The sequence below is a fragment of the Herpailurus yagouaroundi genome, unplaced genomic scaffold (genome assembly GCF_014898765.1).
Source record: "Herpailurus yagouaroundi ecotype Mexico unplaced genomic scaffold, PumYag 159, whole genome shotgun sequence".
NCBI classification, from domain to species: Eukaryota; Metazoa; Chordata; class Mammalia; order Carnivora; family Felidae; genus Herpailurus; species Herpailurus yagouaroundi.
In genome coordinates this window covers 35189730-35214699 of record NW_024412400.1, presented here as the reverse complement: position 1 = coordinate 35214699, position 24970 = coordinate 35189730, and the positions used below count along the sequence as shown (strand labels likewise).

The 24970-nt window shown below is 38.2% G+C and overlaps 1 protein-coding gene across 2 annotated transcripts in view; it reads left to right on the top strand.

Annotated features, from left to right (window-relative positions):
• The window catches only part of RBP2 (retinol binding protein 2), a 67293-nt gene continuing 42323 nt past the window's right edge, over positions 1-24970 (top strand). The window contains exons 1-2 of one of the 2 annotated variants that reach the window (XM_040480326.1): positions 1-348; positions 5232-5314. The gene's annotated coding sequence lies outside the window, so the exon portion shown is untranslated. The remainder of the gene's footprint in view (positions 349-5231; positions 5315-24970) is intronic. The other variant, XM_040480324.1, reaches the window with a different exon arrangement.

The window sequence follows — 24970 nt, the reverse complement described above, 5'->3', positions numbered from 1 at the left end:
GGTGCTACTCCCCAGCTCTGTGAGGTTAAGGCAAATTGTACAGCCTCTCTGTGCCCCAGTTTACTCCTCTGCAAATCAGAGCTGACCTTTTGCCATGGACTTTTTGTGAGGCTTGAATGAATCTAATCCATCTAATGAGCTTACTTAGAAGAGATACAGTAGTCCCCCCTTATCCGTAGTTTCACTTGCTGAGGTTTCAGTTACCCCCTCCCCGGAAGCAAAAGATTCTTCCTCCTGACGAATCTGCAGAAGGTCAATAGTAGCCTATCGCGACTTCAGGGTGCCTGTGCCAGTGTCCTCGCGCCAGGTCTCAGGTAGGCTTTTTATCATCTCACATCATGACGAAAGGTGAGTACAGTCTAATACAATATTTGGAGAGATCACATTCACATAACTTTTATTACAGTATGTTGCTATAAATTGTTCTATTTTATTATTTATTGTTAATGTCCTGTGCCCAATTTATAAATTAAACTTTGTCCTAGGTATTGTACGTCTAGGAAAACGCATTATATATATATATATAGGGTTCAGTACTATCTGTGGTTTCAGGCATCCACTTGGGGTCTTGGAACATATCCTCCACGGGTAAGGAGGATTACTGTATGTATTATTTTTACAAAGAGATTTGAACAGTGCCTGGCATATAACAAGCCAATTTATATGTGGGTTAAACAAACAAAAACAAAAACAGAGATCTGATTGGCATCCGAGGAGTGGAATCAACATGACTTCATTGCTGACACAGTGTGGGTGACGGAAAAACAGAAGGAGTTGAAGTTCAGGGGACACAGGGAACCATTTAACAGAAATCCGGAAGCGTGGCTCAGCTAGGGCAGGAAGCCCCAGACCTCTCAGTGGCAGAAGGAGGAGGTAGAGCAGAGCCTCTCTGATGTTTTGGGGGTGCAAACCCAAGTGCAGGTTCTCTTTCTCTGTCTCTCTGTCGCTCTCTCTCTCACACACATGATACCGATTGAGAACCCAGAGTCTGCGATGCACAGACACAGTGACCTGTCATCCTAGGGCTGGCAGGTGGACGGACTTCAGACCCTAAACCCCCAAAGCCCCTGAAATGTCATTCTTTGGGCAGCCTCCAAAACCCTCCTGCAAGAACATCCTGACAAGGTGGACCCCAAGGACCTCTCTGGAAGCCCTGATTTGTAACTTCTGTCTCAATTAATTAGGACAGCATTATTGTTCTTTTCAGGTGCAAATGAAACAGCTCAACACTGCCCTGCAATTAAACTCTGCTTAATTCCCCCACATGTCCCTTACCCACGCCCACGCTGACCGGAATAGTCCCCCCAGCCTGCCTCCATCTGCAGAGCTGAGTCTTTCCTAATCTCAGTTCTCAGGGACTTCACCAGTGCGGCCCCAACCCCACACCCCACCCTGAGCTGGGGACCTGCAGGACTGAGTCAGGGTAGGTGGTAGGGACATGCTAATCACCCAAGTCACAGAAGTGGCTTTCCTCTCAGGGATAGTGGGGACAAGGAAAGGGATAAGTGTCCCTCTGGGAAAAGGGACTTGATTCACTCCAGGAGGGACACACTCATGATGATATGCCCCATTCTTTTACAATAATCAAAACCCTACCAATCGTTCAGAGGTAAAGTTTGGGGCCCTCCTCTCCCCCCTCCACAACCCACAAAATCCCCCCTTCTTTGAGTACTGATCTTCTTTAAGATGATCCTGGCCACTTCTTAAGATGCCTCTAACAAAGAAATAGCAGATCTGAATTAACAGAAGTTGTGGTTTGTTTTAAATGGCTGCAGGTAACAAATAGGTTAGTACACAAAAATACAGTATACTTATGTAGTGCTAGTTCCAGGATAATTTTAGCATTTACAAAATTTCTGAATTCAGAGTGTACCTGGGATAGTCTGGTCCAAGCATGGTGTACAGGTTTAAAGGTAGATGGATATTGAGGAGGGCACCTGTTGGGATGAGCACTGGGTGTTGTATGGAAAGCAATTTGACAATAAATTTCATATTTAAAAAAAATAAAAAATAAAGGTAGAGAAGGAACTCTATTCTGTCCCATTACTGTCTCTCTGTAACCACTTGGCAATAATGTCAAAAGTTGAAAAGCCCTTCATGAATACGAGGTCTAAGCCCAATGGGTCCCTTCCCCCAAAACCACATACCCCAGTGGAGGTCCTGTTTGAACTCCTACCACTTAGCTCTCAGTCTTACCATGGTCTTAGATGCCCTCGCGCACATTCATCATATCTGTGGTTTGCCATCTTATGAACAAGTCTCCCGTATTTAGGGAATCCCTTCTTTGGGGATTCAATCTCTCTCAGGTATTCATCAAAGAAAGAAATAGCTTCCCCAGCCTCCTTTGCATGCAGGTTCCAGGTATGAGACCAAGATTCCCTCAGTCACACCAAGTAAAGAGATCTGGAAAGGGAACTAGGTGAGAAAGATGGATAATGCAAATTCCGTTTTTTGAAATGGGACCAGTGGAGGAATTGGCTTGGGGTGACACCAGTGGCAGACTTCTGGTTCCCAGGGTCCAGTGTCACAGGTACTAAGTAGTGGACACAAAACAGAGAGGCAACAACGTCTCTGTGCTTCTTACACAATCCACCTACCAAGTGGCCTCACCAAAAGATCCACATAGAATCTGGTCAAGTCTCTGGATCCAACTACATATTTACAGGAAATGTAGGGGCGGAGGGACATGTTAGACATTTGAGGGGTGTGATCAGCAAAACCCAGACTATAAGAAACGGCAGGATAAACAACCTGGATTCCTCAGCAAATGAATTGCAAGGAACAAAAAAGGCATACAGAGGGAACCTATAGTCTAAAATAAACTCAGGAGACATATCAGCTAATTATACTATATGGCCTTTATTTGAATCCTAATTCAAATAAATAAATTGTGAAAATAAAATACTCTAGAACAAACAGAAACTAGAGATAACTAAACTATGAGATAACTAGGGAAATTTGCACACTGACGACATGTGATAGTGCCAGAAATGCTATTAAACTTTTAGTATTATGGCATTATGGTAATGTATTTTAAGAGTTCTTATCTTTTAAAGATACACACTGAAATATTTATGGAGAAAGGGCATAATATCTGGGTTTAGCTTCAAGATAATTGGAAAGGTGAGGAATAGTAGGAATGGAGACAAAATAAGACTAGCCACAACCTGATAAATGCTGAGGGTGCTGGGCACATGGAATTTCTTCAGCTATCCTTTCTGCTTCTGTAGATACTTGAAATACTCCATGATTTAAAACTTCAACAACAAAAAAAAAACTAGTATAAAAATTTAAACAAACGATCCTGCACAAAATCAAACTCCATCTGGCTTAACTATGACTACTCTTACAGAGTTGACATCTTGAGGAGCCCCCTGGCAAGGTTAGCCGGGCACTTTCCATTTTAAATCAAAGAATGGAAAGCCATCGTTTCTCCTCTGGGGAAAATGGAGGATGGGGCTGCTTGAATGTGGAGGCTGAGAAGCTCTAGTACACTCTGGCCATCTGGTCTCCCACAGCTCTTAGATGCTGTGGTCTCCAGGGCTGCACCGGGAACCGTGGGAGCCAGTTCCATAGCTACCGTGCATCTCCACTCCATCCCATCTACCTAGCTCTACCACCCACCGGCAGCCATCTTCCTCTGCTACAAACTATCCGCGTGCTCTTCTGTAGCCAAGGGGATATTGGAAGGTGTGTGCAGATGATGGATCTTCCAGAGCCAGATTCAGGTTCTGTGCTCTGAGAGAGTTGGAGGGGTGTCTCCAGCCTAGTCCAGGAGAGCAGCAGTGAGAGGCCATAGCAAAGCAGTGCTTTGGAGGAGGCGGGGCCGTGGCAACCAGCAATGCTAAAGGAAAATCTGTGGGACTTATCAGATGATTAAATACAGAGAAAGGGAAAAATAGAAGAATCCAGAAAAAATTTCCATCAAGCGCCAGACAGTTTACATACTTTGTCTCCTTCAGTGCTCACCATCAGTGTCGCAGATTGCTGCCAGTGTACTTGTTCCAAGTCCGGTCCCCTTTCTTCTGATAATAACACTCAGTCCATGTACTTCAGACAGTTCTTGCCTCCCTTGTCCCCAGTCAGTTCCAGGGTTGCCATACAACACAGGCCTGGCCAATCAAACTCAAAGTCACTAGACCTGACACAAATACATAATCTTGGGGTTTTCATTTAAGATACTGGAAAGAGATGCTGTCTATCCTTTGGGAATACTAAAGGGGTAGAATGTCAGCCTGGAGCTGCTGAAAGCCATCACATGGAGGGAGTCTTACTGAAATGAAGGCTCATGGAGGAAAGCAGAGGCAAGAGATGAAGAGATGCCCTGCCTGACGTCAGTCCTAACCCTGGGCTTTTTACTTATCAGCCAATTAAATCCTTTGTTTTCCCTAACTAGTATGAGACACACACACACACACACACACACACACACACACACACATCCCACTCTGGCAGAGATCCTGGACTCTGGGAGTAAGGGTGAGGAGTAGGGGAACAAGTGTAGTAATAAGACCACGTAGATGAAGACAGAGAAGAAGGATGGAGACCTAGTAGAAAAGAGAGCTGTGGTGGTTTTTAAATCATCTGGAAAATCCTTTGATATGCCTGCCTTCCAAAGCCTAATTTCCCTCCCCTTGAATGTGGACTGGTAGCAGAAGTGAGGGTATGTGACTTCTGAAGGTAGGTCATACAAGGGTACGTACAACTGCCTCCTTGGTTTCTCTCTCAGACTACTTGATCTGAGGGGAACCAGGCGCTATGTCACAAGGACACTTGAGTAGCCCTGTGGAGAGGCCCACATGGAAAGCAACTGAAGCCTCCCACCAGCAGCCAGTGAGCCACCTTTTTTTTTTTTAATTTTTTTTAACGTTTATTTATTTTTGAGACAGGGAGAGACAGCATGAACGGGGGAGGGTCAGAGAGAGAGGGAGACACAGAATCCGAAGGAGTGAGCCACCTTTGAAAGCAGGTCCTTCAGTCCAACTAGGCCACTCTCAAACTCCTGACCCATAGAAACTATGAGACAATAGAAGTTTATGTTGCTTAAAGCCACTAAGTTAAGGAGTAATTTGTTACCCAGCAGTAAATAACCAATATGGGAGCTCTCAGACACATAATCAAGGTGGCCCCTGTGCGGACTGCCAGTATCTCAGTGGGGAACCATGAAGAAGTGCTGTGCCCCATGAGTATGATGTATCAGCCCATGGCAAGACCTCCTTTCTTCTCTGTAGGCCTTTAAAAGCAGAACCAAGAGGAAGCACTGAGATTGGCACCTGGGTCTTTGAGATGCCAAAGACTGTGACCCTTCCATGAGGTAACTGTTCAGAGTCTAGATGCCAATGAGCTAGAAGATAGGGAGGAAATAGCTAATGAGCATCAGATTGTCTTTTTGAACCTTAGAGGGGTCGTGAATTAGAAGACAGAAAAAGAGGGTGGCTGTGTTATTAATTTAAATTACTTAAGTTCCATGGAGATGTGATTAAGGTAGAATCAAGATTAAGATCATAGTAAATCCAACGAGACTGTCCTTATAGGAGATAGAAAAGGGCACACACAAAAGAAGGTGGTTTGAATATGGAGGCAAAATTTGGACTGTTGTGTTTATAAGCCAAAAAAATGCCAAGAATTGCCAGTAACTACTAGAATCTAAGAGAGAGGAACTGAACAGATTCTTGCTCAAGCCTCCAGAAGGAACCCACCCTGTCAATATCTGGATTTTGGAATCCTGGCTGCCTGAAGTGGGAGAATAAATTTCTGTTGTTTTAAGCAAAAACAAAAACAAACCTACCCATGATAATGATATTAACTATTAATAGGGGAGACAATATCAGATAACAGATTTAAAATGGCCTTACTGGATTAAGACGTGCCCTTATTATCTTTCATTGCTTCATAAATGTCTACTGATCACCTGAGCAGGGCCAGGGCCATGGCTGGGCCATTCATACGTAAGTGTTACACCGGGGCCAGGGGCCAAATGAGTGCCTCAGACGTCCAGTGCTATAAGAGCTTGTTGGCATATTGAGAACAGTGTGCAGGGCAGGACTCGAGAAAGACTCCCTGGCAAGTGTGGACTGAGCAAGCTGGCTGGATATTTGGAGAGATAAGAGGGGGGAATTTTCTAGTAGGCAAAGAGATGCAGCACCAGGTGAAGCAACTTAGGCTGGTCCATTGTATGGGAGGAATACCAGAGGGAAGAAATATCTTCAGACTGTTCACCCCTAAATGAAGAATCTGGAGGCAACAATGCCTTAACCTGAAGAAGTCACCCTAGGCCCTCCTTGACATCTCAGACACCATGACAAGTGGTGGGGGAGAATGTGGGGAACTTCCTGAGCCCATGAGGAGTACCTTCATTCCTGTCCTGTGGCATCTGCCCTCCTCATTTTGGTGTTCAAGTCCTCCTTAAGAAGTCCCCCACTCCCCTGAAGTCCTGAACACACCCTTTCTGGTTGAGCCAGGCTTGTCTCCTGAAGTCAACAGTGACTACACTGCACTACACTATTGTTCTCCCTGTTCTCATTGAAAAAAAAAAAAGTGCCTAGTTCTTCCCGTTCTAGCAAATTCTTACGAACTTCTCCAAGTCCGTCCTCCAAAAAGCCTTCTTGACTGACTATTACCTAACTAATTCTGCTCAATTTCGATTGGTTTGGTGCTGTTGTGATGTTGGAAGTGAGAGGTCAAATCAGGTTGCACATTCCAGGAGCTCGTTCTTCTATGATGACCATGTGGCCTCTATCAGACTTTCTCCAGCCGGGTAGGACCTGGTCTCATGCCGTTCTCCTTTCCCTCCTCACTTTGCACTATGTTCTCTGAGTTACTGGGCTGTGCAAGTAAGGTAATTACTACTCTGAACTTCACACACCATGGTTATCAGCCCAGCCCTGACCATGCTTTCATTTATGGGCCTTCAAAGGAGACCTCCAACCAACGTAAAGAAATCTTCCTGCCACGCAGCAATGGGTAAGAGACCTTTGGCCTACAGAAGAGGCCACCTCTGAGAGGGTGCTGCTCCTCCGATGAGGTGGCCATTGCAACACCTAATCTAGGATATCAAGATAATGCCCGAGTATGTCTTCAGAAAATTTCTGCTATTGTGTACTTTGGGCCTCTCACCATTTTATAGTCCCTAATTGATAACCCTCAAGGTTGCTGCAATCACTACAGATTATTTTCCCCCAAGCCCTACCTATTCTTGAAGACTCAGCTAAAGGCCCTATTGAAGCAAGACACCTTCCCTATCAGCCCCGGATGACCGCATGACTGCTCTCCTGACTGACATTGTATCATTATAAATTCCATTCTTTTTGTGGTGCATGAACTCTCTTAAAAATATTTCTTGAGCAAACAGTAAATCAAAACTGAAGTGGCAACATGGTTAGACAATGATGATAATATAAATGTAGAAAACATTTGCAAATCCTATATCCCAGCAAGGGACTCATACAAAATACGGAAAGGACTTTCTACATTCAATGTAAGGCAACAGTCTTATCTAGAAAATGAGTGAAAAACTTGAATAGACACTTTACCAATGATGACATAAGGGTGGCAAACACATTAAAAGATGTTCAGGATCACTAGCCACTGGGAAAATGCAATTTTAATCATAGTAGTATCTGTTCAAAAAGTATGCTATTATGCTTGTTAGAATGGCTAAAATTAAAAATCTGATAATGCCAAGTATGGGCAACCCTCCAGAGATACTAGATCACTTGTACATTTTTGGTGGAAATATAAAATGGTAGAGCCACTCTGGAAATGAGTCTGGCAGTTTCTTAAAAAATTAAACATACACTTGTCATACAACCAGTAATCACCCTCCTGGGTGTTTTTCCAGAGAAATGGAACATTATAGTCACACAAAAACCTGTACGTGAATGTTCATAGCTGCTTATTTCTAATAGCCAAAGACTAAAAAAAATCCCAATGACCTTCAACAGATGAAGGGTTAACGGAATGCTAGTCAGCAACAAAAGCAAAAAAACTGTTCATACTTTAAATAATTGGATGGATCTTAGCGCATTAAGCAAAGCGAAAAAGCCCAGTCTCAAAAGTTGCATATTATATGGTTCCATTTATATGGCATTATCTAAATGACAAAATTGTTAAGACGGGGGACACATCAGTGGTTGCTAGGGGTTAGGAAGGGGCAGGAGGATGTGGCTATAAAGGGACAACATAAGAGAGTATTTTTGTGGAGATAGAACAGTCCATATCTTGACTGTTATAATGGTTGTATGAATCTATACATGTGATTAAATATCACGGAAGTATACACACAGACATACAAAACGAGAGGGTGAAATCCGAATAAAATTTGTAGTCAATCGTATGTATTGTGACAACAAATTTCCCATTTTGATAATGCTCTATGGTTGTAGGAGATGTCACCAGTGGGAGAAGCTAGGTGACGGGTACTCAGGACCTCTCTGTACTATTTTTGCAACTCGTGAGTCTATAATTATATCACAATTAGAAAAAATATTTTTAATAACACTACATACAAAATCCTAAGGGATATGATTTAAAATATAAGAAAATGCTCATATACTTAAGTAATTAATAAATTAATATAATTAATATATAAATTATGATTACTATTATTGAACAAGGTTTGGAAGCAATTACGAATTTAAGTGTTAGAAAAAGAATAGCAAAATTAGTATAAAATAATAGGAAGAAGGAACTGACAAAGCAAAAACATATTTTTGCCATTGAAAATAGGTAAATAGAACAAATCTTTAAAAATAAAGGGTTGGAGGGGCACCTGGGTGGCTCAGTTGCTTAAGTATCCGACATCAGCTCAGGTCATTATCTCGTGGTTCGTGGGTTCAAGCCCCGTGTGGGGCTCTGTGCTGACAGTTCAGAGCCTGGAGCCTGTTTCGGATTCTGTGTCTCCCTCGCTCTCTGCCCCTCCCCCGCTCGCACTCTGTCTCTCTCTCAAAAATAAATAAACATTAAAAAATTTTTTTTAATAAATAAAGGGTTGTAGGGCACTTGGGTAGCTGAGTTAGCTGAGCCTGTGACTCTTGATTTCAGCTCTGTTCATGATCTCATGATAGTTGGGCCCTGAGCAGAGTGTGGAGCCTGCTTGGGATTCTCTCTCTCCTTCTTCCCCTGCCCCTCCCCACTTCAATAATAAATTAATAAGTTTTAAATAAATAATTAAAAGTGTTGGATCTTTAGAAATAAAATAGAGACACCACCAGCTAATGAAATCAAGAATTCATAAGTATATAAAATTAAAATTAGAATGAGGAAATAGCTAGTGACACAGAGGAAATAAAAGTATGATTATTTCTTCAAGAAATGAAAGATTTTTAAGTAAAATGTAAAAAAGCAAAACTTATCGCAGAACAGACTGAAATCTAGAGAGATCAATGACTTTTATTGAAATTAAGGAAGCTGTCAAAGAACCACCCTTTCTCATAAAAGCAGTAGGCCCAGATGATTTCACAGGCAAATTTTATTAAATACTAAAAAGAACAAAACTTGTACTTTTTTTCTTTCAAGGTTTCATCAGGTTAGGTTTTTGAGATGAATATAGTTTTCCTTTCTATCTTTGTATTCTCATTCCCTTTCCTCCGTAAGCGACCATTTTAATAAGTTTACTGTTAACATATTTTTGCAACATGTGCATTGTTTTCTGGCACTATATTCTTAATTTATGAAAATGATGTTATATATTTCATTGTATCCTACATTTCTGATGCTAACTTAAAAATAAAGGCTCAGTAGGGGCACCTGGGTGGCTCAGTTGGTTAAGCGTCTGACTTCGGCTCAGGTCATGATCTCACTGTTTGTGGATTCGAGCCCTACCTCGGGCTCTGTGCTGACACCTCAGAGCCTGGACCCTGCTTCGGATTCTGTGTCTCCCTCTCTCTCTGCCCCTCCCTGACTTGTTCTCTGTCTCTGTCTCTCAAAAATAAATAAATGTAAAAAAATAAAATAAATAAATAAAGGTTCAGCAAAATAGACTTGGGTGGCTGACTTCTTAACAAGACATATTAGACTAAAAACTAATCAATTATTGACAAGACATTAAAAATATTTCTACTAAAATCAAGAATAAGACATAGATAACCATTAATATTTTTCTGTGAGGATTAGCCATTGCCAACGATCCAAAAGTACAAATAATAAAATAATAAAATAAATAAAAGTATAAAAATTGGAAACAAGGAAGCAAAACTAACATTATTTGTAGATGATATGATTGTATACTTGAAAATACAAGAATATAAGTAAATCAAGTAAAAAACTATTACAGATAATAAGAGGATTCAAAAAGGTAACTAGGCACAAAATTGATGCCCAAGTCAGTAGCTTTCTTATATACAAACAACAACTAGAAAATATAATGTGAGAAAATATTCTATTTCTAATAACCATGACAGACAAAATATTTAGAAATAACTAACAAAAATATGAAGGTTATATAGACAAAAACTTTAAACTTAGTCTTAACATAAGATAATATTTGGATTAACGGAAACCTCTACCCTGTTCTTGTATAGGAGAACTCAGCATTATAAAGATGTCCATTCTTCCTAAGTTACTATGTACATTGAATGTGAACATTTTCCCACTTTCCTTCTTTTTTTATGTTTATTTATTTAGAGAGAGAGTGTGTGCAAGCACACAAGCTGGGGAGGGGCAGAGAGAGAGACGGAGAGAGAGAGAATCCCAAACAGGTTCCACGTTGTCAGCGCAGAACCAGATGTGGAGCTCAAACTCACGAACCATGAGATCATGACCTGAGCTGAAATCAAGAGTCTGACATTTAACCAACTGAGCCACCCAGGAGCCCTCATTTTCACATTTTCATAGCAAAATGGAATTTTAAATTAGTGGGGAAACTATTTGAAATGGTGCTGGGACAATCAATGACACATTTGTGAAAATAATTAAGCTAAATCAAAAAGTTTATAGGCTTAAAAACGAAAGCGTAAAGGTTCTAGAAATAATTACATGAGGTTTTCTTTTTCTTTTTAAAATTCATCTTGGGGTGGGGAAGACCTTTCTATGACATAAGCCTTAGAGCCAATGAAGGAAAAGTTTGATAACTTGAAGTACCTATAAATTAAAATTTCTGCACAGAACTTTCAGTTTAAAAATGTGGATTAGGGGTGCCTGGGTGGCTCAGTCAATTAAGCATCCCACTTTGCTCAGGTTATGATCTCATGACTCCTGAGTTCAAGCCCCATGTCAGGCTCTGTGCTAATAGCCCAGAGCCTGGAGCCTGCTTTGGATTCTGTGTCTCCCTCTCTCTCTGCCCTCCCCTGCTCATGCTCTGTCTGTCTCTCTCTCTCAAAAATAAATAAACATTAAGAAAATAATACTAAATAAGTAAATAAATAAATAAGTGGATTAAATACATGAATTTATCACTGCTCTCTCCCAAAATTTCATTACAATGACAATAAAAATGTTAAAGGACAATTTTTAAAGATGATTAATCATGAACTTCATGCAAATATGAAATAAATACTTGGCAAAGATTTTATTTAATTTATTAATTAATGAAAGAGCCACTAAGATATTACATTAATATCCTTACAAGGAGGATTTGACTTAGAGACTTATACCCCCTACCTAACAAAATCTACTTGCATTGTCAAGACTAGACATTATTTGCATAGCTATAGACTGGAAATAGTTGTATTATTATCAGTTCTACAAGTTAACTTCTATCTCACAGAGTTGGAAAACAGCCTAGTCAGAAACAATCAACAAAACTAAAAGACAACTGATGGATTGGGAGAAGATATTTGCAAGTGACATATCCAATAAAGGGTTCTTATCCAAAATGCATAAAGAACTTATAAAACTCAACACCTAAAAAACAAATAATCCAATTTAAAAATGGGCAGAAGACAAAAACAGACATTTCTCCAAAGAAGACATCCAGATGATCAACCGACACATGAAAAGATGCTCAACATCACTTATCATCAGGAAATGAAAATCAAAATTACAGTGAAATATCACTTCACACCTAGAATCATCAATACAAGAAACAACAGGTGTTGGTGAGGATGTAGGGAAAAAGGGACCCTAATGCACTATTGGTGGGAATGCAAACTGGTGTGGCCACTGTGGAAGACAGTATGGAGGTTCCTCAAAAAGTTAACAATAGAACTACCCTATGATCCAGCAATTGCACTACTGGGTATTTACCCCCAAATTACAAAAACACTAATTCAAAATGTACACACCCCTATGTTTATAGCAGCATTATTTACAATAGCCAAACCGTGGAAGCAGCCCAAGTACACTTCGATAGATGACTGGATAAAGAAAAGGTGGTATAGATACACCATGGAATATTATTCAGCTTTAAGAAAAAATGAAAGCTCGCCATTTGCAATGACATGGATGGAGCTAGGGAATATGATGCTGAATGAAATAAGTTAGAGAAAGACAAACACCATATGTGGGATTTAAGAAACAAAACAAATGAACAAAGGGAAAATGAGAGAGAGAGAGAGAGAGAGAAGCCAAGAAACACACCCTTGACTATAGAGAACAAACTGATGGTTACAAGAGGAGAAGTCACAGGGATTAATGAGTACACTTATCATGATGAGTACTGACTGATGTATGGAATTTTTGACTCACTATATTGTACATCTAAAACTAAAATTACACTGTGTGTTAACCAACTGGAATTAAAATTAAAACTTAAGGGGTACCTGGGCGGCTCAGTCGGTTAAGTGTCCTACTTCGGCTCAGGTCATGATCTCACAGTTCCTAAGTTTGAACCCCACATCAGGCCCTCTGCTGTTAGCACAGAGGCTGCTTTGTATCCTCTGTCCCCATCTCTCTCTGCCTTCCCCACCCCTCTAAAAAATAAATAAGCTTAAATAAAAAAGAAAAGAGCCTAGTCAAAGACAACCGAAGATCACCTGCATGGGTAGGCTAGACAGGATACCCTCTAACATTATTTTGCCTGTTTCAAGTCTTCTACGGTTTTCCCTGACAGTCTCCCCAATTTGTCATCATAATAAGCTCAAGAAAGATTATTCCTGATCACAAAATAAGACTGTTATCCAAATCTTTGGCCTGATTATGTGCAGAGGTGCAGTAAGAGTGTTAAGATAGGTTTCTTTAAATTTGTTTTGTGGGATCTGGAGTAACACAATATTGAACATTTATAAAATTATTAACTTCCATCTGAAAGTTTTCATAAGGATTCTCAAATTGGACTTTTAAAAATGTCTATTTGCTCTCCCCTGACTAAAAAAATGAGCCTAAGAAACTCTAACAAGTTTTAATTGCAAATGTAGATGAATTTTACTTTTCTCGAGGCCCACAAAATGACTTACGTTTTCTGGCCTGCCAGAAAGTGACCTTCCTTACAAATTGTGAGGCTGAACCCTGTAAACCAGGCACTTAGGCCAGTTTTCCTGGGAGGTCATAGTAAGCGATGGTTCCGTAAGTACAACCAAACTTTGTTCCTTAGCAGTGGCTTGTCATGCCTCATTGAAAGAGCATTGTTCTCAACCATGATACTCTGGAAAGGCCTTGGTTGTTTGATAAATTTGTTTAATTAGGTTATGGTAGAAAGGAAGACAGATTCTTGTTAAACCTATGCAAATAACTATATTGCCATGAAAAATAGACTCAGAATTTCTGAATCGTAGGAGTTCATGGAATTAGATATCACTTTTAAGTGTTTCATTATAGTTTATGAGAGCAGAGTCTACCAAATTGCCATGGGTTACTTAGAGCATAGGAAGAAATAGAAAGGGTTTCCTTATATATCTGGAAAATAGTGCATTAAAACAACATCAGCGGGGCACCTGGGTAGCTCAGTTGGTTGAGTATCCGACTTTGGCTCAGGTCATGATCTCACAGTTTGTGGGTTCGAGCCCTGCATCGGGCGCTGTGCTGACAGCTGGGAGCCTGGAACCGGCTTCAGATTCTGTGTCTCCCTCTCTCTCTCTGCCCCTCCCCCACTTGCACTCTGTCTCTCTCTCTCTCTCTCTCAAAAATAAACATTAACAAAAATTTTTTAATAAAAAAACCAACATCAGCAATATTCCAAACAACCACAATAAAATTTTTCTCATCAGTTCATTCAGTTTATATAATTAATTCTTATTCCATTCCATATCCTGGATTCATAATCTCATGAAGCCATCTGTTTCCCAACTAAAAAGGGTTCTGGAAATCCTGACTTAGTCTCCTGATATGGTCTCAAAGTTGCCTAAGAGATTTCAGCTCAGATGCCTCTACCCAAGAGTTAGTTCTTTGAGAGTCTGTATTTTGAAGTAACTTTTTCTACAAGGCTCTGAGACTTTCTTTATTAAAAACACAAATTCTGGCTTGTAGCTTATAGGAAATACTTCAGCAAACATTGGAGTAAAACAGAAACTATTTTTTGTTCTTGTTTTTTGTTCTGGTTGTTGTTGTTTTTCATTTTATTTTACTTTGTTTTTTCATCACCACAAGTTCACTCTTTAATCCCTATCACCTATTTTCCCCATCCCCCCACCAATCTCCCCTCTGCTAACCACCAGTTTGTTCTATATAGTTGAATCCCTTTCTTGGTTTGCCTCCCTCTCTCTCTCTCTCTCTCATGTTCCTTTGCTCATTTGTTTTGTTTCTTAAATCCCACATATGAGTAAGATCGTATGATATATGTCTTTCTCTAACTTATTTCACTTAGCATTATACTCCCTAGCTCTATTCATATTGTTGCAAATGGTAAGATCTTTATTTTTTATGACTGAGTAGTATTCCACTGCATATATATATATATATATATATATATATATATATATATATATACATACTACCTCTTCCTCCATTCTTCCATTCATCAGTCAGTGACCACTTGGGCTCCTTCCACAGTTTGTAAATAATGCTGCTATAAACACAGGGGTGTGTGTATCCCTTTGAATTAGTGTTTTTGTAATTTGGGGGTAAATACCCAGTAATGCAATTGCTGGATCATAGGGCAGTTCTAGTGTTAAATTTTTAGGAATCTCGATACTGTTTTCCAGAGTGGCTGCACCAGTTTACATTCTCACCAACAACAGTGCATGAGGGTTCCTTTTTCTGCACATTCTCACCAACACCTATGGTTTCTTGTTTGTTGATTTTAGCCATTCTGACAGGTACAAGGTGATACCTCATTGTAGTGTTGATTTGCATTTCCCTGATGATGAGTGATTTTGAACATCTTTTCATGTGTCCGTTGGCCATCTGGATGTCTTCTTTGGAGAAATGTCTGCTCATGTCTCCTGCCCATTTTTTAATTGGATTATTTGTTTTCTGGTGTTGAGTTTTATAAGATTTTTATACATTTTGGATTCTAACCCTTTATCAGATATGTCATTTGTAGATATCTTCTCTCATTCCATCAGTTGCCTTTTAGTTTTGTTGATTGTTTTTTTCACTGTGCAGAAGTGTTCTATTTTGATGTAGTCTCAATAGTTCATTTTTGTTTTTATTTCCCTTGCCTCAGGAGACATATCTAGAAAAACGTTGCTACAGATGGTGACAAAGAAATTACTGCCTGTGCACTCTTTCAAGATTTGTATGGTTTCAGGTCCCACATTTAGATCTTTAATCCATTTTTAGTTTACTTTTGTGCATGGTGTAAGAATGTGGTCCAGTTTCAGTATGTTGTAGTACCTGTCCAGTTTTCCCAGCACCATTTGTGAAAGAGACTGTCCTTTCCCATTGTATATTCTTGCCTCCTTTCTGTGTTTTCTGTTCTATCCTATTGATCTATGTGTCTATTTTTATGCTAGTACCATACAGTTTTAATTACTACAGCTTTGTAATATAACTTGAAGTCTGGAATTTTGATACCTCAGTTTTGGTTTTCTTTTTCAAAATTACTTTGGTTACTCATGGTCTTTTGTGTAGAACATGGTTTGCTTGTTCCACTTCTGTGAAAAATGCTGTTGGTATTTTGATAGGGATTGATCTGTAGATTGCTTTGGGTCATGTATCCATTTTAACAATATTTGTTCTTCCAACCCATGAGCAAGAATGTCTCTCCATTTCTTTGTTTCATCTTGAATTTCTTTCATCAGTGTTTTATAGTCTTCAGAGTCCAGACCTTTCACTTCTTTAGTAAAGTTTATACCTAGATATTTTATTATTTGGGGTGCAATTGTAAGTGGGATTGTTTTCTAATTTCTCTTTCTGTTGCTTTGTTATTAGTGTATAGAAATGCAACTGATTTCTGTACATTGATTTTGTATCCTGCAACTTTACTGAATTAATTTATCAGTTCTAGTAGTTTTTTGGTAGAGTCTTTAGGGTTTTCTATATATAGTATCATGTCATCTGCTATAGTGACAGTTTTACTTCTTCCTTCTTTTTATTTCTTTATGTTGTCTACTTGCTGTGGCTAGAACTTCCAGTATTATGGTGAATAAAAATGAGAGTGGACATCCTTATTTTGTTCCTGACCTTAGGGGAAAAGCTTTCAGTTTTTCACTATCGAGTATGATGTTGGCTGTGGGTTTTTCATATAAGGCCTTTATTATGCTGAGATATGTTCCCTCTAGACCTACTTTGCAGAGATTTTTTTTTTAATTTTTTTTTCAACGTTTTTATTTATTTTTGGGACAGAGAGAGACAGAGCATGAACGGGGGAGGGGCAGAGAGAGGGAGAGACACAGAATCGGAAACAGGCTCCAGGCTCCGAGCCATCAGCCCAGAGCCCGACGCGGGGCTCGAACTCACGGACCGCGAGATCGTGACCTGGCTGAAGTCGGACGCTTAACCGACTGCACCACCCAGGCGCCCCAACAGAGATTTTTTTTTATTAAATTTTTTTTACATTCATTTAATTTTGAGAGAGAAAGTGACAGAGCATGAGCAGGGGTAGGGGCAGAGAAAGAGAGAGGGAGACACAGAATCTGAAGCAGGCTCCAGGCTCTGAGCTGTCAGCACAGAGCCCAACGCAGGGCTCGAACTCATGAACCGTGAGATCATGACCTGAGCTGAAGTTGGACGCCTAACCCACTGAGCCACCCAGGTGCCCCGAGAGTTTTTTTTTTTTTTTTTTTTTAATCGTGAATGGATATTGTACTTTGTCAAATGCTTTTTCTGCATCTATTGCAATGATCATATGGTTTTAATCCTTTCTTTTACTAATATGAAATGTGTTGGTTGCTTTGCAAATATTGAACCACTCTTGCATCTCAGAAATAAATCCCACTAGATTGTGGTGTATGATTTATTTTAATATATTGTTTGATTTGGTTTGTTCATATTTTTTGAGGATTTTGCATCTATATTCATGAGAGATATTGGCCTGTAGTTGTCTTTTTTTGTGGTGTCTTTAGCTGGTTTGGGTATCAGGGTGATACTAGCCTCATAGAATAAATTTGGAAGTTTTCCTTCCTCTTGTATTTTTTGGAATAGTTTAAGAAGAATGAGTCTTAACTCTTCTTTAAGTTTGGTAAAATTTGCCTCCAAAGCCATCGGGTCCTGGACTTTTGTTTTGGGGAAGTTTTTTGTTTTGTTTTGTTTTGTTTTTATGGATTCAATTTTATTGCTGGTGATAGGTCTGTTCACATTTTCTATTTCATCCTACTTTGGTTTTGGTATGTTAGCTTCTAGGAATTTATCCATTTCTTCTAAGTTGTCCAGTTTGTTGACATATAGTTTTTCATAATATTCTGATATAATTGTTTGCATTTCCATGGTATTGGTTGTTATTTCTCCTCTTTCACTAGTCATTTTGATTATTTGGGTCCTCTCTCTCTTTTTTTTTTAATGAGTTTTGCTAGAGGTTTATCAATTTTTTTGATCTTTTAAAGAACCAGCTCCCAGTTTCATTGATCTGTTCTATTTTTTGTTTTTGTTTTTGTTTTAGTTTCCATATCATTTATTTCTGTTCTAGTCTTTATTTCTTTCTTTTTGCTGGATTTAGGCTTTGTTTGTTGTTCTTTTTCCAGATCTTTTAGGTGTAAAGTTACATTGTTTATTTGATATTTTTCTTTCCCCTTGAGGTAAACCTGTATTGCTATAAACTTCCCTCTTAGAACCACTTTTGCTGCATATAAAAACTATTTTTAAATGACAGAGCAATGTTATTTTATTACTGAAATTTTTCAAATGGACTGGTAAGAGTTCATAATAATAATAAAGCATGAAAGGATATCTGATTATTTGGTTAGTGGGTTTGCAAAACAAATGTAATAAACCCATTCTCCCAAAAGAAACTTTAAATAAATGTCTCTTAGATCAATCATTAAATCTAATTTCTTTTTTTTATATATAAAACTTTTTATTTATTTTTGAGAGACCAAGAGTGAAAGCAGAGGAGAAGCAGAGAGAGAGAGAGTTGGGGGGCAGGAGACAGGGGATCCGAAGCGGGCTCTGTGCTAATAGCAGTGAGCCAGATGAAGGGCTCAAACACACGAAGCATGAGATCATGACCTGAGCCAAAGTTGGCCACTCAGCCGACTGAGCCACCCAGGTGCCCCATTAAGTCTACTTTCTAAGAAGCCAGTGAATGTTGCATCAGATTCATAAAATTGGGTGAATATACTTTTATAGAGGGAAAATTCTTAAGATATATCATAATCCTTAGATATAACATGTATACAATATATGAATGATATCAAATAAAAAGATTGAGTACATCTGGAGTAGGGTCTAGACAACAGTATTTCTATAAAATTTTATGATTAGGTCTGATATGCATTAAGATCCATTGGCCTAAAAAGTACTTGATTCAAATTTTTTAAAAAAGATAAAAGACTGTGACAATAAACATTTTAAACAATAATTGAAATATACTGTTGCTCATTATCATCAGACAAAACAGTATCAAGACTCAAATAAATAGGGGAAAGTTCAACAGAACTATCTTATAAGACTTCCAGTCAATGTTTTTCCTGAATTTAAACATATACAGAAAGAAAGTCATTGAAAAATCTCTAGGGGCTTCCCATAAAGCATAAAATTTCTGAAATATTTATATTAATAACATCTTACCTATACAAATTTAACCTAGGGAAGGCTGAGCATTTCTTCTGATTTAACAGCTCTTCCCATGCAGCTCACCAAATCTGATTATTTCTAGCATCCCTTTTTATAAGGTAAAAGAACAAAGCTTTGTGTTTTTCCAGGATCCCTCTGGGAAATCTCAAAGACTACTTTAGGTGTAAAAGATTTCCTGCAAGTCTTATTTATTTTCTTTTATATTTCAGACCTAATTTTTCAAAGGCAAAAATCAAGAGTTGTCAGAGGAGATTTAGACACTTGATTAAGATAGGATCATGGGTGCTTGAGAAACAATACTTGGCTGCTTATTGAATCAAAGTGACAATAAAACATTTAAAAATAAAGACAGGGAGGAAACAGAATTGCAAAGAACCTTAGCACCTTCATAAGCAAGGAAACTTTTTTTGTTCCCTTTTATTCTCCTCCTCCTCTTTTTCTTCTTCTTCTTTTTCATAATTAAGAGCATAAAGTCAACATAGAGAATGTAAGATTATTCAGGCAAGTCACAGAGTCTTTGCTTTCTAGGCAGATTACACAGAAAGTAAATAAGGTAGCCAATCCTCCCAGCTTCCCCAAGACTGTTCTGATTATAATACTGAAAGTTCCACATCCTAGGAAGCCCTTGGTTCCAGGCCAATCAGGAATGTGGGTTACTTTAAAAAGAATAGCCATTGGGGCACCTGGATGGCTGAGTCCGTTGAGCATCCAACTTCGACTCAGGTCATGATCTCGCGTTTTGTGGGTTCAGGCCCACCTGGCATTGGGCTCTGTGCTGATATCTCAGAGCCTGGAGCCTGCTTCAGATTCTGTGTTTCCCTCTCTCTCTGCCCCTCCCCTGCTTATGCTCTGTCTCTCTCTGTCTCTCAGTAATAAATAAACATTAAAAAAAAATTTTTTTAAGAATAGTCATTTACACTGTAGGTGAAGACATTAATCAGAAAATCAAGGATGCAAGCCGATCAAGACCAAGAACATTGCAAAAATTTTAACACATTTCATAGCTTATAAGATTAAGAATTATAAACCAGGATAAGAAAAATATACTTTCCAAGTCTTTCCCTTTACTACACTGTTTGATACTCTGGTTATACTTTTATTCTAATACAGATGTCAAGAGGTCCATAAGTTCAAAACTAATTCTATAATAATATTAAGATGCTATTTTTGATAACATGCTATACATTAATCACTATCTTCAAATGAATACATAAATGAGTATTCTAAATATTTCTCAGTTTTGATTTTTAATAGAGTAAGTATAAATAGCTGTAACACACATAAATCCCAAGAACCACTGCTTATGGAAAAGCGAAAGCATATTCTCGGTTGTATTTCTGTCATTTCTCCTTGTGCAGTTGCGACCACTGATATTAATTTTAACTTTTCACTCAAGTAATTAACTTCTATTTCACAGAGAAAACTAGAGAGCAGATAATTGAGAACTTTCTGTCATACTGAAGCATTTCAGCAGACAGCAGAGTTCAGAATATAATTTTTTATAGTCACATGCATCCCTGTGTGGCAAAAATGAGCACATTCATTAACATGACTCATTGCTATAGCTTCTCTTTTAGCATATTAAAAAAGCAAAATTATGCTTAGTAATCAATGTGTCAGTGCTCTATTCTACTTAGAAAGTACCTACATATCTACTGGTTACATAATAATTAATTTAATTTAATACCAGCTTACGGGTTTTAAAAAAGCTGTTGAAATTAAAAATTTGTCAGAACAATGATTCAATTTAGTCAAGCATAAATTTATATTTTTCATAATCTTAAACATTATGTAGGAATGATGTTAGCTTATCTGATCAGTAAACCAATAAATGTCTAAGAAAAACATACCTAAGTAGAAAAAACTGCTTGTATGATACTTAACAATGATAAATCAGAGGAGACAAAGCTGTTTTTATTAAACTCACATTAGTAAACTGGTCTTGTTTGCCAAACATTTACTTTAATTATGTGGATTTGGATTCTTAAAAGGTTTCTGACTTAGCTTCAGGAAGAAGATTTTTTAGCACATTTAAAGTATTAGAAGTTTAATTATCTTATTTGGAGGATTTTATATAGACATTTATTCTATAAACCAATAAGAACAAAGCTCCTTTAATTTAAAAGACTTTGTAATCTAATTTGTTTATACCCTCCAGAAATAAGAAAATACATACACACACACACACACACACACACACACACACACACACACACACATTGATAGGTAAAGGTCTTTCCAAATACAGAGAGCTTATAGCTTTAATTCTACAATTTTAGCCACAAGTCACATGAAACAGACACAGATTTTTTTTTTTTTTAAATCACCATTCTGTATATCAAAGAGACCTGTTCTCCTTCCTACTGGGCATGAATTTTTAAATTAATTTGTGTTCAAAATTTGTGTTTCCCAGAGAATGTAGAATTGGCAAAGTTAAAATTCTATACTTGGATTCACCTAGGAGCCAAGAAAAAAAATGTGTCTTGCTTTAAGCTGCTCATGAAATATACTTCTCTGGGCACACAGTCCACCTGGCTCTGTCAGGTGAATCTATAGTGCATCTCAGCAGAAACTTCAAAACTGTTAAATGATATTTTTTAAAAGCTTGTTTATTTTTGAGAGAAAGAGACACAGACAGTGTGATTGGGGGGAGGGCAGAGAGAAAGGGAGACAGAGATTCTGAAGCAGGCTCCAGACTCTGAGCTGTCAACAAAGTCCAATGCAGGGCTCGAACCCATGAACCGCAAGATCATGACGGGAGCTGTAGTCGGACATTTAACTAACTGAGCCACCCAGGCACCCCTAAATGATACTCTTTTAAAGATGAAATCATAACTCTCATATAAATATAAAATGAACACTTAGCAAAGATTTTAAATTAACTCATTAGTTGATGAGGGAATGAGTAAGATGTTACAGCTGCTTCAAATGATAATTTGACTTACAGAGATTCATATTCTTTATGGGATAAAACCTATTCCATGATCAGGAATCAATTGCACAGCTATAGACTGGAAGCGGTTGCCTCACAATCAGCTCTACAAGTTAATGTCTATCTCTACAAAGTTGGCTAGCTAAAGACTACCTGAATGGGTGGGCTATATAGAATACACACTAATATATATTTTTTTGCCATTTAAAAATGTTCACAACTTTTCAGAAAAGAATAAAAATGTTATAAATCCACAAAAGTGAAGAAAGTGAAAAAGCAGTTGAGTGATGGGAGAAATGAAAAAGTGGGTAAGTAGTGAATGACTTAGCAGAGTAGAAAAAAAAAAAAACCCTCAAGTGTCACAAAAGGAGAATGCCAATGAGAAGCCGTCTAATTTGCCCAAAAAACTTTCTGTGGGGGCACAGAAGTCAGAAGCATAAATGCCCCAGAAGATAGGAGTAAAGACTGAAAGTAGAAAGATCAGTTACATGTTTATAAAAGAAACAACTAGGATTCTGCACTTTCACCTCTTTCCCATCTAGAAAATTGACTATGCCTACCACTTCCATCAAGAACTACAGGTATACTCTCTAGAAAATTGTCCCTTTGGGCTTCTACATCTGAGGACATAGGCACAGCACAACCACCTTGGGTTGTACAACAGGAGAGCTACAATAGGAGAAAGAAGCACTCCAGGACAATATTTTCAAGAAATAATATCTTCCTTGATGCACTTGATTCTACTGAGAGAGATTTCACGTTGTGTTTGAGAGTTTGGAAAGAATTAGGAAGAGATATGTATTAGGCTGAAACATAGGAAATTCACAATGTTCAACTGATTTGGACTTACAAAAAAAAAAAAAAACACAACAATTTCAAGCAACAACCTAAGGCAAATATTAACAGAACAAAGGGAAACAAAGAGTTGTGCAGGAATAGAAATCTAATCACAATAAATTATTCAGCTTGATTATCAATATTTAAATAGTCAAAATAATGTAAACACTAAACATTGACCTACCCCAAAACTGGATAATACAGAGAGAGAGAGAGAGCAAATAGAGGACTGAAAGGTATATGTTGGAAGGGAAGGAAAAACTGGTATAATACTGCGAAATCTTCAACATCAATTGACAGAAGTCAATAGAAAATGTCTAAAATTGGTATAGTAAAGAAAAGTTATGTAAGTCTATTGGGAAATGTAGAGGCAAGTGCCAGCAAAACAGCTAAGAGTGGTAAAAAACAGTTGCTTCTGGGAAGTAGGACTTTGGTAAATAGAAGCAGCACAAAAGACTTCTACTTTTATTATAAGCCATGTAGTAGTTTGAGTTTTGTAATATTTACACACACTGTATTGAGAAAAATATGGTGGGGAAATGCAATAAAGAAAGGAAGAGAGCAAACAAGGAACTGAGGGAAATATTTGTAACAGTTATATAGTAAGATTAATTTCCTTAATGTATAAAAAGCTGTTCATTTTTTATTGAAATATAATTAATATGCAATGTGATATTAGTTTCAGGCGCATAACATATTAATTCAACAATTGTATAAAAAAGTGCTCACCATGATAAGTGTAGTCACATTCTGTCACTATATAATGTTACTACAGTATTATTGACCATTTCTCTATGATATACTTTTCATCTTTGTGACTTATTTATTTTATAACTGGAAGTTTGTACCTCGTAATACCCTTTATGTATTTCACCTGTCCTCTCCTCTGCCATCTCCCCTCTGGCAACCACCAGTTTGTTCTCTGTGTTTAAGAGTCTGGTTTTTTCTTTGTTCATTTTGTTTTGTTTTGTTTTGTTTTGTTTTGTTTTGTTTTGTTTTGTTTTGGATTCCACATATGAGTGAAATGATATGGTGTTTGTCTTTCTCTGATTTATTTCACTTAGCATAATACCCTCTAAGACCATAAGGTTTAGATGCATAAGGATGTTGCAGATAGCAAGATACCACTCTTTTTTATGATTAAGTAATACTTCATTGTATATACATACCACATCTTCTTTATTTGCTTATCAATGGACACTTGGGCTGCTTCTGTACCTTGGCTCTTGTAAGCAATACTGCAGTAAACAGAGGGGTGCATGTATCTTTTCAATTTAGTGTTTTCATTTTGGGGAGGGAGATAAATACCCAGGAGTATAATTACTAGATTATGTGGTATTTCTATTTTTAATTTTTTGAGGAACCTCCATGCTGTTTTCTCTGGTTGTACCAATTGACATCCCCACCAATAGTGCATGAGGGTTCCTTTTTCTCCCCATCCTCACCTACACTTTTATTTCTTGCCCTTTTAATACTAGCCATTCTGGGCGCCTGGGTGGCGCAGTCGGTTAAGCGTCCAACTTCAACCAGGTCACGATCTCACGGTCCGTGAGTTCGAGCCCCGCGTCGGGCTCTGGGCTGATGGCTCAGAGCCTGGAGCCTGTTTCCAATTCTGTGTCTCCCTCTCTCTCTGCCCCTCGCCCGTTCATGCTCTGTCTCTCTCTGTCCCAAAAATAAATAAACGTTGAAAAAAAAATTTAATACTAGCCATTCTGACTGATGCGAGGTGATATCTCACTGTGGTTTTGATCTGCATTTCCCTGATGATTAGTGATGTTGGGAATCTTTCCATGTATCTTTGCCATTGTACATCTTCTCTGGAAAAATGTTGATTCAAGTCCTCAGCTCATTTTTTCATTAGATTCTTTGGGGTTTTTTTTATGTTGAGCTATATAAGTTCTTTATATATTTTGGATATTAATCCCTTATCAGATGTATCATTTGCAAATACCTTCTCCCATTCAGTAGGTTGCCTTTTTGCCCTGCAGAAGCTTTTTATTTTGGTATTGGCCCAATAGTGTTTTTGCTATTGTTTCCCTTGCCTGAGAAAACATACCTAGAATATGTTGCTAAGACCAAGAGATTACTACTTCTGTTTTCTTCTAGGGGTCTTATGATTTCAGGCCTCACATTTAGGTTTTTAATCCATTTTGAGTTTATTTTCATGTATAGTATATGAAAGTTGTTCAGTTTCATTCTTTTGTATGTAGCTGTCCA